This window comes from Antechinus flavipes, chromosome 1 (assembly GCF_016432865.1).
Source record: "Antechinus flavipes isolate AdamAnt ecotype Samford, QLD, Australia chromosome 1, AdamAnt_v2, whole genome shotgun sequence".
Taxonomy (NCBI): domain Eukaryota; kingdom Metazoa; phylum Chordata; class Mammalia; order Dasyuromorphia; family Dasyuridae; genus Antechinus; species Antechinus flavipes.
The window spans coordinates 243,128,986-243,145,102 of NC_067398.1; the positions used below are offsets into that span (position 1 = coordinate 243,128,986).

Here is a 16,117-nt window from a genome sequence, read left to right on the forward strand (position 1 = left end):
AGATAATTCTAAATCTCAAAAATGAGGTAGTCCTTGCCTTAAAGATGCTGATTTTCTTCCATGACCATATACCATGGAGACAGATGTTTTTAAACACAGGTATCTATGAAGTGAATTCACAGTAATTTGTGGAGCAGAGCTCCTACCAACTGGGGAAATCAAGAAAAGAGGTATTAGCATTTGAGTTGAGCCTAAAAGGGAAAAGAAGAGCAAAGCAAAGACCCAGAGGAAAGTTTGTCGATAAACATTTATTAAGCACCTACTAAGATAAGACCAACAAGATTGGGGATATATGTGTTCAGTATCTTACAGTGTCTGAAGAGCTGTCATGTGAAAAAGGATTAGATAGTTCCCAAAGGGAACAACTAGGAGAAATGATTTAAAGTAATAAAAAGGCAGATTTGAGCCCAGTGGAAGGAAAAATTTCCTAATAATTAAAATTGCCTCCTCCAAAAAATGGAATAGGTTAACTCTTAGATAAATTAGGACCCTCTTACTGAAATTGAAAAAATAGTAATAAAAACTGAATGAACACTCCACACATGTTGTACAGTGGATTCTCCCCAGAATCTCCATTCTGAAGAAGGGCCCAGACCAACCATATTTTATTCTCCAGACACCACAATCCGCACTTCACCTTTTACTCCTATCCCCAGTTCATCCCCACTACAGCTTTTCAAATCCTTTATATGTTCTAGCTTCCCCTGTAAGAATATAAGCTACGTGAGAACAAGGACCATGTTTATTTTTGCCTGTATTTGTATCCACAATGCATAGGTCAGTGCCTGGAACATACCAAGTACTTAAGAGTCTTAAGTCTCTCTCTTCATCATTTTTAATAAGATAAGTTTTTATCTACTATATCTAGCCTGTCTCTCTCTTGTATCCTAGTCTCATATCATCCACTGCTTCTTCAACACATTTAACTTGATATCACATTAAAAGTCAACATATCTAGAAATTATCTTTTTCCTCTCCCTGACCAGTCTTCTAGACTTGCCTGTTTCTGTCAGGGATATCACCATTTATATAGTAATTCCCCTTTTGACTTTGCTTCTGACTTTCTGGACTTTGCTACCACGCCTCAGCTCCCATCTCACTTTGAAATTTCGCTCAGTGCTTAGAATCTTCCCACCCTGGAGCATCCATTGGTTCCTACTATATTCTTATCCTGGATACATCTTTCGGCCACAGTGCCCTCCTTCTCCCATTGATAAATGCTTCCTAATGTCCCTCTATTTTGGGACAAGCTCATTTGCCTCCTGTCTTTACTTCTGAATTTCTGGCTCTTGAATGCCATGCCTCCATACTTGTACCTCTCTATATCATACACACACACACACACACACACACACACACACACACACACACTTTTTGTCTGTTGGCTCTTCTTATTATAAAATAAATACCTGGTTATAACTTAACTTCAGGTCTAACCATATTATTTCTTTACTAAGTAAACTCTAGGGACTTTATCTTACCTCTAGGATAAAATTTCTCTGTTTAACATTTAAAGCCTTTCATTTGACTCTGGTCTACCTTTCCAGACTTACTATCTCCTTAATATACTCTAATCTTCTTGCTTTTTCCCATACATGACATTTCATCTTATTGTGTCCAAGCCAAAGTTTTTGTGCAGACTGTCCACTGTACCTGGAATGCATTTCCTCCTCATCTCTGCCTCTTTGGATCCTTTATGTCTTTCAGATCTCAGATTCAAAGATACCCCCCACAAGAGGCTTTTCTCATCACACAACTACTAGGACTCCCTTAATTATTTTTTGGTTTTCTATATATCTTCTGTAGATAAAGATCTATGTACATGTCCTCTCCTCTAATAGAATAAAAGTTCCCTGGGAGCAAGAATAGTTTCATTTTTATCTTTGTATTACAATGGCTAGGTGCTTTAAAAAATATGTATGATATAGCACATATGATGATTGATTGATTAATTGAGCACACCTCCAAAATGGCCATTTAAAACTCTGCTTGAAGACTCTAAATGAGAAGGAATAATACTTGCTAGTTAAGTCCATACCAATTATGGATAACTTTAATTTTGAGGAAGATTTTCCTGACATGAAGACTAAATTTGCCTCTTTGAAATTTTCACTCATCATTCCTGGTTCTCCCCTCTGGGCCTAAATAGAACAAACATAATTCCTCTTCCAAATGACAGTCTTTCAAATACTTGAAGACAGCTATTATTTCCCCCTTGAGTCTTCTCTTCTGTAGGCTAAACACCCCCAGTTCCTTCAACCTATTTTTATTTTTTTAATGTATTGCTATTAAATTTTTATCTCATTAAATTCTATCTCGTTAAATTCAGGGCATTGTTTTAGCCTGTCAAGCTCTTTTTTGGATCCTGACTCTGTCATATAACATGTTAAATATACCCCCCAGCTTCCTGTCATTTCCAAATTTGATAAGCATTCCTTCTGTGCCTCCATTCAAATCACTGTTAAAATACTCAAGAGCACAAAACTGAGGATAAAGCACAGCATGGAATTAAAACATCTTGCATGCCTCAGGCTCCCATCCAGCTATTACTTACACAATCCATTCCTTAGCCATCATGCATCTTTATGAACATGGTGGCACAGTGATTGATCTCTGAGCTTAGAATGAGACAAACTCATCTCCGTGAGTCCAAATCTGGCCAAAGATGCTTATTTACTACATGACCCTGGGCAAGTCATTTAACCCCATTTGCCTCAGTTTCCTCATCTGTAAAATGAGCTGGAGAAGAACCAGAAAAGTAATATGTAACAACAATTAAAGTAACACTTAGGGCAACCAGGTGGTATAATGGATAGAATGCTGAGCCTGGATTCAGGAAGAACTGAGTTCATTTGTGGCCCCAGATATTAGTTTTGTGGCCCTGAGCAAACTCTGAAGTTTCCTCATCTGTAAAATGAGCTGGAGAAGGAAATAGCAAGTCCCCCAGTATCTTTGCCAAGAAAACCCCATATATGGTCACAAAGAGTTGGCTGTGCCTGAAAAAGAAGAAATAATAACACAAAGATAATAGAAATCAAGTCAAATGCAATGTATAGTATTGGTTCTTGATTGATTTTGGAAAATAATACTTTCAGTGCATCATGGATATAGGATATTGTGTCCCTGCAGCTGGCACATCGGAAAGTGTTCAGGCAAGAAGCCTCATCTTCCTGAGTTCAAATGTGACCTCAGACATTTACTAGCTATATCACCCTGGGCAAGTCCCTTAACCTTGTTTACCTTGGTTCCTCATCTGTAAAATGAACTGGAGGAAAACATGGCAAACTACTCCAGTATATTTGCCAAGAAGACTCAAAAAGGGTCATAAAGAGACATCACTAAAAAAAAAAAAACAAGAAAAAGTGGGGCAAGGATCACTGGGAAGTGATATAAGACAAAATATTTATTTTTTATTTTTGAATGTTTAGGAAGACCTACACTTTATATCTGTAATACCTAGCACAGTATCTTGTATTTTAGTAGGTGATTAATAAATAGATATGTAAATTAAGAATTTAAGAAAACTGATGAATAAAGTAAATGGATAAAAAAAAGTGGGTAAAGAATAGACTACATCGCCCCAAAAGTCCTTTCCAATCCATTCATTTTATCTTCACTTCAAACCACTTCAGTATTTTTACCAAGAAAATCCCAAAATGGTTTCATGGAAAGTAAGACATAACAAAGTGACTGACCAATAACCTATGAATATATTTAACTTGCAACTTGGCATGTAGCAATTGTCCATTTGATTCAGGAGGAAAAGAACAGAAGCCTATTTCTCAAGTTAAAAAAAACACCACCATAAAATGAGTTATTTCCCTCCTTACACATCTCAGGTAGATTGGGAGTGCTTCTGGTTGCCATCTTTAAAGATCAAAAAGGAGATATATTTAAAGACATGAACTCTAACATTCCTTTTTTTTTCTTTTTTTTCTTTTTATTTATTTATTTATTTATAATAACTTTTTATTGACAGAACCCATGCCAGGGTAATTTTTTTACAACATTATCCCTTGCACTCGCTTCTGTTCGGATTTTTCCCCTCCCTCCCTCCACCCCCTCCCCCAGATGGCAAGCAGTCTTATATATGTTAAATATATTGCAGTCTATCCTAGATACAATATATGTATGCAGAACTGAACAGTTCTCTTGTTGCACAGGAAGAATTGGATTCAGAAGGTAAAAAGAACCCGGGAAGAAAAACAAAAATGCAAATAGTTCACATTCATTTCCCAGTGTTCTTTCTTTGGGTGTAGCTGCTTCTGTCCATCATTTATCAATTGAAACGGAATTAGGTCTCTTTGTCAAAGAAATCCACTTCCATCAGAATACATCCTCATATAATATCATTGTCGAAGTGTATAATGATCTCCTGGTTCTGCTCATTTCACTTAGCATCAGTTCATGTAAGTCTCTCCAAGCCTCTCTGTATTCATCCTGCTGGTCATTCCTTACAGAACAATAATATTCCATAACATTCATATACCACAATTTACCCAGCCATTCTCCAATTGATGGGCATCCATTCAATTTCCAGTTTCTACCACTCCAAAATTTTGTGCTTCTAAGAAAGACTGCTCCCTTTCTTGCTGGTTCTCCTCTCCCTCTTCTTCCTCTTCCTCTTCCTCCTCCTTTCCCTCCCCCTCCTCCCATTATCCCATCTCTCCCTCTTCTTCCAACTCCTCCCTCTCTCCCTCCTTCCCTTCCTCCCTCTGTCCCTCTTCCCTCTTTCCCTCCTCTCCCTCCTTGTCACCCTCCCCTCTCCTTCATCTCCCTTTCCCTGTTCCTCCTCCCCCTCCTCCTCCTTTCTTCCTCCTTCCACAGCCTATCCTCCACTCCTTTCTCCTTTCTCTCCTCCCACTTCCTCCTCCTCTCCTCTCCCTCCTCCACCTCCTCTTCCTCCCTTTTCCCCTCTCCCCTCCTCTTCCTCTTCCCCTTCCAGTTCCTCTCCCTCCTTTTCCACCCCCTTGTCCTCTGCTTCCTCCTCCTTTTTCTTCTTCTTCTTCCTCCTCCTCTTCCTTCTTTTCTCCTTAGACACAAACACATAAGGTAAGTTCACAATGAGGCAATAAGGGACCAGTGGGCACAATGCAGCATCATTTTGACCTCATTTCAGAAGGCTCAGAAGTATATTCCTTCCCCAATTTCCCCCACAGGCCTTGCCTGAAAGATTTATATTATTACTTATAGATCAGTCTTCACTGAAAATATTGATATTGAAAGCGATACTGAAATTCTCAAAGAAATAATTCTCAAATTGTTACTCTTTGACCCATTATCTAAATTAGGCAGAGTTTCTTTTTGGGTCACCCCAACTTTGTTTCGACCTGAATAGTGTCAGTAACTCAAGAAGGACTCTAACAATACATTAAAGGCCTTCAGATAAAACAGAGAAAGTTCTTGTGATCTGTTCATGCATTTTATTATATTCTGCTTCATTTTTCCTATTATGTTTTAAATAATATATGACTTAACTATAAAATAAAATGGGACAGATATATGACACAGAGATTAGAGCACTGGGTTTGAAGTCAGGAAGACCTGAGTTTAAATCTAGCCTCAAACACTTACTAGTTGTGTGAACCTGAGCAAGCACTCTACCCTGTTTGCTTCAGTTTCCTCATCTGTAAAAATGAGCTGGAGAAGGATAAAGCAAAGCATTCCATTATCTTTGCCAAGAAAACTCCAAATGAGATCATAAAGAGTAGAGTAGAGCATGACTGAAAAATGGCTAAACAACAGCAGAAATAACCTACATTAGAATCTGAGTTCCTTGAGAACAGGGACTATTTTAGAGGGCAGTGAAATGGTACTGTGGATAGAGTACTGGGCTTGGAGTCAGTAAAACGCGTCTTCATGAGTTCAAACAAAGCTTCAGACCCTTACTAACTATGTGACCTTAAGCAAGTCATTTAACCCTGTTTGCCTCAGTTTCCTCATCTGTAAAGTGAACTAGAGAAGGAAATCACAAACCACTCCAGTATCTTTGCCAACAAAGCCTCAAATGGGGTCAGAAAGAGTCAGATGGTACCAAATAACTAAAAACAACAAAATAAAATAAATTTTACAAGAAGTGGAAATTTGGAGGCTAAATCCTGACTCCACCACCTACTATTCATGTGACTAAAGAGAAATTACTTCCTTCCTCAGACTCCAGTTTCTTCAAAAGTAATATAAGGGGTTGAACAAGATAGCTTCTGAAATCTACTTCTTCCTTAAATCTATTATCCCAAGAAAACAACTTAATCACATAAGATGATTTAACAGAATCTACTTTTCTAGCCTTTTATTCATTTCTCCCCTTCATCTACTTTGATCTTCTTGCTTTTCCTTGAATGTGTTATACTGATTTGTACTACCAATACTTTGCAAAAACTGTCCCATTTTAATGAAATGCATTCTCTTTCACCTCTGCTTTTTTGAATCTCTAATGTCTTTTAAAACTCAATTCAAATGGATTAATAATTAGGATTTGGAAAGAGGACAATAGATTTTTAAAAAGAGTCAAAAATCACTCTAAGGAATAGAGTTTGACAGATTTAAGAAACTGATGATACAATTGAGGGGAATAAGTCTAACCAGAGAGTTGGTTTGTGGTGGTTGAGAATAGATTAGGTCATGGATTTGCCAAGACAAAGCAATGGGATCTTCATTTGTAGATATCAAGTAGGCAGTTTAGAGTTGTGGGAATGAAATTCAGAAGAGAACCATCTGGGCTGGAGAAGTAGATTTAAAAATCACATTCATAGTAGTGATAGTTGAAGTCATGGAATAGATGAGATCTTAGGGGAAGAGAGACTAGAATGAGAAGAGATTTATCTTCCTGAGCCTAGCATTCTCTCCAAGGCTTTGCTACTTGGACAAAGCTGATTTCATGGCCAAGTACATTTTTTAAAGGATTAACTGTTCTCCATTTAACACTGTCAGTTTGGAAACTTTTTGGGAATTTGTACGGACACATTCAGTGACTTGAAGTCCTTTCTTCCTAAATCCTTAATGCTTCCTTTGACCTATTTCATCTTTCTTGTTCTGATCTTGAGGGAGATGAAAAATCACTGCTCAACATCCCCTTTACCATAACTTTCATATTTTCAAATAGTTACTGTCAGTCTTTTTAAGGGATAGGAATCAGAGCTTTGATTTCTTTGGTATAGGAAAATCCTATCAATGAAGTTTGTCTTCTTCTCTGAAACTTAGTAATCTTAGAAAGTTGGTTAGAATATTAAGAGGTTAGGTGCCTTTCCTACAGTCACACAATAAATGCGCATCAAAGACCAGACTTGAACCCCTTTTAACTTCAAGATCAACTCTCCATCTCCCCTGCCATACTGGCTCTCCATAAATTTTTCTTAAACCTAAGTAATCCCATTTCTATCACCCTTTCCCAAAATTATCATGGTCCACTTCCAGGCATCATGGCTTTTATTTCTGAGTTGCATTATTTATGGCTTTCCATGTAAAAATTCACCTCACCACACAATCTCACCATCTGTTCATTGGACAAACAGAATGCAGTAACCAAACTCTGGAACATTATCTTTAGTACTAACTATAACAACAAGCCAATGGAGTTACTTTTTTTGTCTACAGAACAATCTGCTATAAAAATTCCATTCATTACCCACTCAAATATATACTTTTATGTAAACTATTGTGAGGTATTGTTTTTGCTTTAGTTCTTTTTTATACATATCACACACATGGTAATTTTCTCAGTTCCTAGGATGTACATGTTCCATAGGAAGTTGATGTTGCATGTCAATGGGAGACTAACCAACATTCCATAGGAGTCCTTCAAATTAGGCCCAAAATTTTAGGCAGTTGGATTTGGTTGACTGCTCCAAACTTATGTAATGATGAAGATCAGAAAATTGGAAGATGACATGCTAAGGCTTCTTCCCAACCATGCAAGTCCTAAGCCCTATAGTTAGAAGCAACATAGTGTAATGGAAAGAGTATGACATTTGGAGTCAGAGAACCTGGGTTTGATTGCTAGTGCTTCTAGTTAACAGAAAGTTGGGGCAGAATCAGGTTCCAAAAAGATCTTGATAGGCTACAACTTTGGGCTAAAACTAATAAGATGAAATTTAAAGAAATAAATGGAAAGTTTTACACTTGGGTTCAAAAATCAATTTCACAAGTATAACAACAGAGAAATATAGTTAAACAATAGTTTGTCAGAGAGGGGGGGAAGAAGGGAGGTTGAGTGTGCTGCAACCTTAATTCACATCAACAGTATGTTCTGACTGACAACCAAAACTGTTTTCTTGAGTTTCATTAAGGACAAATTGATGAAACCTGCTCAAAATTACCCATGCATATATCTTCTAAATTAAAAGCTATATAATAAAAAAATAAAAAAAATTTAAAAAGAGATGCAAAACGATCCAGAATATGGAGGTGATAATTCCACTTTACCCTTGCCAAGTTAGACCACATCTGGAGCATTATATTTAATTCTAGACTAGATTTACAGTCTAGAAAAACATTAATAAATTGGAGAATGCTCAGAGTACAGTGATATTCAGACAGTAAAAGTCCAGAATAGTAAAGTCCATGTTATATGAGGATTAATAGGAAGAACAGAGGATTTTAGCTTTCAGAAGAGAAGATTCAAGGGAAATATTATGGCTCTCTTCAAGTATTTGAAGTTCTATATGGCCTCAGAGAACAAAATCAAGAGCAATAAGTGGAAGCAGCAAAGAAGCAAGTTTAGACAATGTTAAGAAACACTTAACAATTAAAGCTATATATCATTAGAAAATACCTTTAAGAGCAATCAATAAACATTTATTAAGCATGGTTATTGGCCAGGCAATGTGTTAACTGAAGAGTATACAAAACAAGGTGGTAGATTGTTGTGATCTAGTTCAGATGGATCTGAATCGGTCCCTGTTCGGGCACCAAAATGTGGTGAGTTTCTTCTTCTCAAAACACTGCCAGGTGATAAAAGTTCAGATCTTTTATTATCTCCAATATAGCCCGGTTATCTTAGAGGCCTATCTCTCTGCTTGGTTCCAAGAGCTCTTGCCGCTTTGCCTCTGCCTCTGCTTTCTTCAGCCTCCAGAGCCAGTACCAAGTTGAATCTGTCTTGCCTTGAAGAGAGGGCTTCTGGTGTAATTCTGCTGAAATCCCGACTTGTAGCTTCTTCACTCTGAAGAACTTCTTCGACTGGCCCATTGGCCTATTTATGCTCCTTCCAGAGAGAGGGATTATGGGTTTTCTCCCATAGTGCTCTCTGGCCCAAAGAGCTTCAAGGGAGGTATGAACTCATTGAACTCCAATGAGTAAAGGTGTGAACACAAGCCTTGTATTAATTAGTTCTACTTAGTACCTTGTTTCAGGTTCTGCCCAAAACATCTTCTTGTAAGATTAGATCAACTCTAATTAGTTAGCAGTTAATAAGGATTCCAACAGTAGATGTTGGAAATGGGATTTGTATGATGACTCAAGAAGATTTAGAATCACTGGGATGTGAAGGGTATGACCAGGAATGAGAATGTTCATCATTGAGAAGGTATAATTCCTTTTCCCAAAAGTGACTGGTGATATTCAAATAGTGGAAGTCTTTGAGCAAAGACTGACTAATCACATATTGGGTATGAAGTAGAGGATTTACAGATTCAGATATGGCTTCAAGGGTCTTTTCAAGTGTTAATCTGAGAAATCCTGAACTCAAGGATACTACGTGACCACTTCTAGTATCTAGTAAAGAGAAAGAACATGGAAATCAATGAACAATCTGAATGATCTGGAATTGATGGAAGATTTTTACTAATGCTAACACACCAAATTCTAGGGAGCATTCTAGGGGAATGGATAGAGGCCAAGTTCCCAGCTGTATGGCCTTTTATGTAGAAAGGGAGTATGATTCATGTACCATAGGCATAAAAAGATGTTGTCTTGAACTTTTGTGAGATAAACTGTCAATCACTGAATCCCAAACTTTCTAGTGTTTGCCTTGATTCTTGAAGACAACGTTCTTCACAACCCAGATCATCCCCACTTACCCAGGCTTCAGAACTTTTGCTCATAAGCTCGGTTGAATTCTTTCTTTCTCTCTTTTTCTTTCTCTCTTTCTTCCTTTCTTGCCTATCTTTGAGCTTGTTAACTCTGTGGACTTTTGACTTTGACTTGTTTCATATATTACTTGGAGCTCCTTTTACCCCAGGCTTTAGAAAAACGAATACAAACTATGTTTGTATCTCTGAATCATCCCATCATATACCATCCCCACACTCCCAAACTCACCCTGGGAATAGGACATGACATGTCATGCTAAATACTCCAAGCCCTGATCCTATCCCTGCCTGATCATCTTAGAAGGTGATTGTTATCTCTGTAAGCAAATATGGCTAGAAGAGCTGATGTGCAATTAGCAGTCACTCCCTCCCTCTTCACATCTTTGGTTTGTGGCTGCAAATTGCTGTCTGTGACTCTGCTTTGTAGCCTCTCATTCGGACCAAAGCTTTTACTAAAGAAGAGTCAACACAGCCTTAATTGCTTCATGGCAGGCTGGGCTGCTGGCTGTTGTTCCCCAGCTGTCCACAGCTGTGACACATTACTTCAAGTTGTGCTTCAATAAACTCTTAAAGTGTTCCTCCTTTCCCCTCCCCTGGGAGTTGCCCCACTCCAGTGCTCCATCTTGCAGCTGCTGCTTCATCTGGATCTTCTTTGGAAATTTAAGATGGCCCTGAAAGTGGAGCCTCTTCTACTCTACCTTCCCAGAATATTATGTTTTCCTGACTAGAAGAAAACGCATTAGCCATTGGTGTTTAATTGTGTCCTGTATTTTGACTGAGTCAGGTATGAATTGAGTCATTTATGTAAGACTATATCTCTTGATTCAGTCAAGTGTACATTCTAATTTGGTCCCTAATTGTGTCTATTACTTTCTTCAGAATGACACCAACTTTACTCTAGATATGCTTCAGTTTTCTTTAATTTGGTATGTAATTTATTACCTTTAACAAACTTTAAATCTTTGAGGGAGAACTTTTCTATAGATTTGATTAAAGCAAGTCTTCCCAACATAGCTAAGCCTGTTGGCCCGAACAAAAATATGATAAATCCCTACAATAAAGGAAATGAGCTATTAACTAAAAACTTAGGTGGAATTTGAACAAAACATGGTTCCCACACAACCCTGAAACCCCTTTGACCTCTTCACAGGAAACCCCTCTTTCCTGAAACTTCCCTTTTTTTCTAGGAGGTTTGAACTCCAACTTCAACATGGCTGTTTCAAATAATTAACAAAGCAACTATTTTTTCTCTGTTTGATGTATATGGTGATTTCTCCTTGATTAAACAATATGATTCAAAAGAATAAGACCAAATAATAATAATATATAAATAATAAATAAAAATAAGTAGTAATAATAATAGCTTGCATTTATGTGAGGCTTTAAATTTTACAAAGCATTGTACATAAAACATCTGATTATCCTAACAATCCTATAAGATAGACTTTGTTAATTAGCTCCTTTTACCAAGCTAAAAATAGACTGAGAAAGGTTAAGTGACTTGTCAGGGGTATTAGAGTTATTAAGTAACTGAGATGTGGTTTGAATTCAAGTCTCTAAGTCTGGGGCTCTTATCCATTCTGCCATTTTCCAAGGGGCTTTACAATCTCACTAGTATCTTCCCAACCCAAGAGCAGTGGAACATTTTCCAGTTCTAGCTTACAAATAAAGGCTACAAAAAGGTTGGGCAATAATTTCTGGACACTGGATTGTGGAATTCACTGCAACTCAACAAGTTTTTGTTAAGCATCTACAATGTGTGAGGCAAAATGATAGGCACTGGAGATACAAAGATAATATAAGAAACAATTACTATTCCTTGCCTTCTCAATTAGTGGGTTAAGGAAGGGAAGAATTTGGAATACAACGTTTTAAAAAAGAATGCTAAAATAAGAAATTAATTTGTTAAAACAAAATAAACTTATAATTCCTATCTTCAAAGTTTACATTCCGTATAATTGAGTAAAAGATATGATCTCATTTTAATTCCCACTATAATTCTGGAAAATAGGTACTATTATTAACCCCATTTTACAGTAAGGAAATTGAGGTAAACAGGGTTATATGACTTGTCCAAGGTCACACAGCTAATAAATGTCTGAGGCCAGATTTGAAATGTCTTTCTGACTCCAGGATTGTTACTCTATCCACTGTGACACCTAGCTATTTTATTGTATTGAAGAACTATACAATAATAATAATGATAGTTTTTATAGAGTCTTTTAAAGGTTTGTAAAGTGCCTTCCCTCTGTTGATTATCTATTCTGTATATAACTTGTTTGTTCATAGTTACTTTTATATAGTTTCCATCATTTAACTGTGTACTTCTGGAGAATAAGATCTTTTTTTCTTCAGTGCTTCCCCCCCACCCCTATTTATTTAATATTTTATTTTTCCCAGTTATATGAAAAATAATTTTTTAGCATTTCTTTTTAAGACTTTGTCATTCCAAGTTCTTTCTCTTTCTTCTTCCTACCCATTCCACTCCAATGAGAAGGCACATATGAAGTTATGTGAAACATTTCCATAAAAGCCATGTTGTAAAAGAAAACATATTCCTCTCCACCAAAAACAAAACCCCCTCAAGAAATATAAAGCAAAAAAAGCAATCTATATTCAGACATAATCAGTTCTTTTTCAGAGTATGGATGGCATTTTTCATCATAAGTCCTTCAAAGTAATCTTGGATCTTTGTATTGCTGAGAATTGCAAAGTTTTTCAAAGCTGATCATTCCACAACATTGCTATTATTTTTATGCCATATTTTTTTAAATAATATTTTATTTTATTTTATAATAACTTTATATTGACAGAATCCATACCAGGGTAATTTTTTTTTATAACATTATCCCTTGCACTCGTTTCTGTTCCAATTTTTCCCCTCCCTCCCTCCACCCTCTCCCCTAGATGGCAAGCAGTCCTATATATGTTAGATATGTTGCAGTATATCCTAGATACAGTATATGTTTGCAGAACCGAACAGTTCTCTTGTTGCACAGGGAGAATTGGATTCAGAAGGTAAAAAGAACCCGGGAAGAAAAACAAAAATGCAAATAGTTCACATTCATTTCCCAGTGTTCTTTCTTTGGGTGTAGTTGCTTCTGTCCATCATTTATCAATTAAAACAGAGTTAGGTCTCTTTGTCAAAGAAATCCACTTCCATCAGAATACATCCTCATACAATATCGTTGTTGAAGTGTATAATGATCTCCTGGTTCTGCTCATTTCACTTAGCATCACTTCATGTAAGTCTCGCCAGTCCTCTCTGTATTCATCCTGCTGGTCATTTCTTACAGAACAATAATATTCCATAACATTCATATACCACAATTTACCCAGCCATTCTCCAATTGATGGGCATCCATTCAATTTCCAGCTTCTAGCCACTACAAACAGGGCTGCCACAAACATTTTGGCACATACAGGTCTCTTTCCCTTCTTTAGTATCTCGTTGGGGTATAAGCCCAGTAGTAGCACTGCTGGATCAAAGGGTATGCACAGTTTGATAACTTTTGGGTATGCCATATGTTTTATATTGCATGAGTTCATGTGTGACTTAATGAGTTTTTCTGAGAGCATCTTGCTTGTTGTTTCTTGTGAAACAATGATGTTCCATCATAATCACATGCCATGATTTGCTCAGTCATTCCCCAACTGATGGCATCTCTGGGTTTCCAATTCTTTGCCCTGAGAAAAGAGCTGCTATAGGTATTTGGGTACATGTGGGTCCTTTTCCTTTTTTTAAAAAAAATTCTTTTGGGATATATGCCAAATAGTAGTATTGCTAGATAGAAAGTTATGCATAATTTTATAGCCCTTCAGACATAGTTTCAGATTATTCTGCAAAATTAGCTATGGAAGTTAAGGCTTGCAAACTGCCCTCTATTTCCAGACCATAAGGGGCGGAGCCAAGATGGTGGAGCAGGCACACACAACTCTCTAAGCTCCTCTCATTTCCCCTCATAACCAACTATTTAATGCAGCCTCAAAAATAACTCTTCACTACTTAAATTCATGAAGATTAGAAGCACTACAATTTACCAGCCGATCCGGAAGATCGCCAGGAAAGGTTTGTCCTGAGGGGCCAGGAACAGACTAGCACAGGCAGCGAGAGGCTAGCATCCTGAGCAGACCAGGGGCGGGGGTGATCTCTGGGGCTAGAGAAGTTATAGAGATGACTCTGCTATAGGCTAACTGCTCTGCCTTGATTACAAAGCAGTAAACTGGCAGAGAAGTTAAAGCTTAAAACAGAGGGTCCTCTAAAAACCACCAGAACCTAACGAGATCTGGCCGTAACCCCTCAAACCCGGAAGTGACTCAGGCAGACTTTACCGCAGCCCTGTGGCCACATCCGGCAGTTCGGGGCTTTTGCGGGAGCAGTTACTAGTCTGCAAGGCAAGGGGGCACAGCTTGGGCAGCCTCTGATCCACAGAGTGGGGGGCTCAGCCTGGGGCAATAGAACCTCCCCAGCTGACTGCTCTTCTCGGGCAGACAATTCCCATCCCTGCAAATCCATTCACTGCTCAACTGCAAACACCCACAGCCCCAGGGCAGGATTTGGCTTGGGAAGTGAAACTCTCACTGCTCAGCGTCTAGCCCCAGGGCAGCCAGGGTTCTTTGAAGGGCACTTTCCCAGCCCAGCCTTGCAGGCCTGAGTTACTTTCGGGTGGGGAACTCTTTCCCAGAGCACTCCAGTACCTCGCTGCTTTTTGTAGCCGGTTGGCAGGACAGCTACCCGTCCATATACCTTTCACTGCTCTGCAGAGGAAGCTGGTAACCTCCTGGCTCTGAAGGCAGACGTTACAGGCTTTAACAAAATGAGTAAAAAAAACAAAAGAACGATTGATAGTTTCTACACAGAAAAAGAACAGCTTTTCAACCTGAAGAGACTAATAGCAGACAGTCTCCAGACGATTGTGGGTCTCCAATACAAAAGGCTCTCCTAGAAGAGACTATTAAAAACCTTAAAAGAGAGCTAGAAGAGAAATGGGGAAAGGCACATAACTCACTAAAAGAAAAATTTGATAAAGTGGAAAAAGAAAACAACTTCCTGAAATGTGAATTGGAAAAGGTAAAAAACTCCCAAGAAGTGCAGGGAAACAGAGCTTGCGAATTGGAAAAAGAAAATAATTCACTAAAAAAAAAAAAAAAAAAATTTAGTGAAATGGAAAAAAATTCCATAGAGCAAAACAACTCAATTGGACATATACAAAAAGAAGTAAAAAAAAGCTAATGAAGAAAATAACTCACTAAAAATCAGAACTGAACAAATAGAAATGACTGATTCATTGAGACATCAAGAATCAGTCAAGCAAAACCAAAAAAATGAAAGATTGGAAAAAAATGTCAAATATTTACTTGGAAAAACAACAGACCTGGAAAATAGATCTAGGAGAGATAACCTGAGGATCATCAGACTACCAGAAAATTATGATGAAACAAAGAGCCTAGATACTATTTTACAGGAAATCATCAAAGAGAACTGCCCAGAAGTAACAGAACCGGAAGGGAAAATAGGCATTGAAAGAATTCATCGAACACCTTGTGAAAAAGACCCTAAAATAAAGACTCCGAGGAATATTGTGGCCAAACTTCAGAATTTTCAGACTAAAGAAAAAATTTTACAAGCAGCCAGGAAAAAATAGTTCAAATATCAAGATGCCACAATAAGAGTCACGCAAGATCTGGCTGCCTCAACATTAAAGGATCGAAGGGCCTGGAATCCGATATTCCAAAAGGCAAAAGAACTTGGAATGCAGCCAAGAATAAACTACCCAGCTAAGCTGAGTATTTTTTTCCACGGAAGAAGATGGACATTTAATGAAATACAGGAATTCCATCTGTTTCTAAGGAAAAAACCAGACTTAAACAAAAAATTTGATCAACAACAGGAATCAAGAGAAGTAGAAAAAGGTAAAAGGAACTCTTGAGAACTGTATTTCTGTTGTGGATATACATAAAAACCATATGTATAATTTGATTTTATCAATATAACATAAAAAAGGGAAGTAGAAATGGAAAGGGGATAATGTCAGAAAAAGGGAAGCGGGGAGATAAAAAGAGGGAAATTACATGTGACAGTGAGGCAAAGG

At 37.7% G+C, this 16,117-nt stretch overlaps 1 protein-coding gene across 1 annotated transcript in view; it reads left to right on the plus strand.

The window, feature by feature from the left end:
• GABBR2 (gamma-aminobutyric acid type B receptor subunit 2) overlaps window positions 1-16,117 on the plus strand; it is a 780,032-nt gene that overhangs the window by 229,691 nt on the left and 534,224 nt on the right. The window lies entirely within an intron of this gene.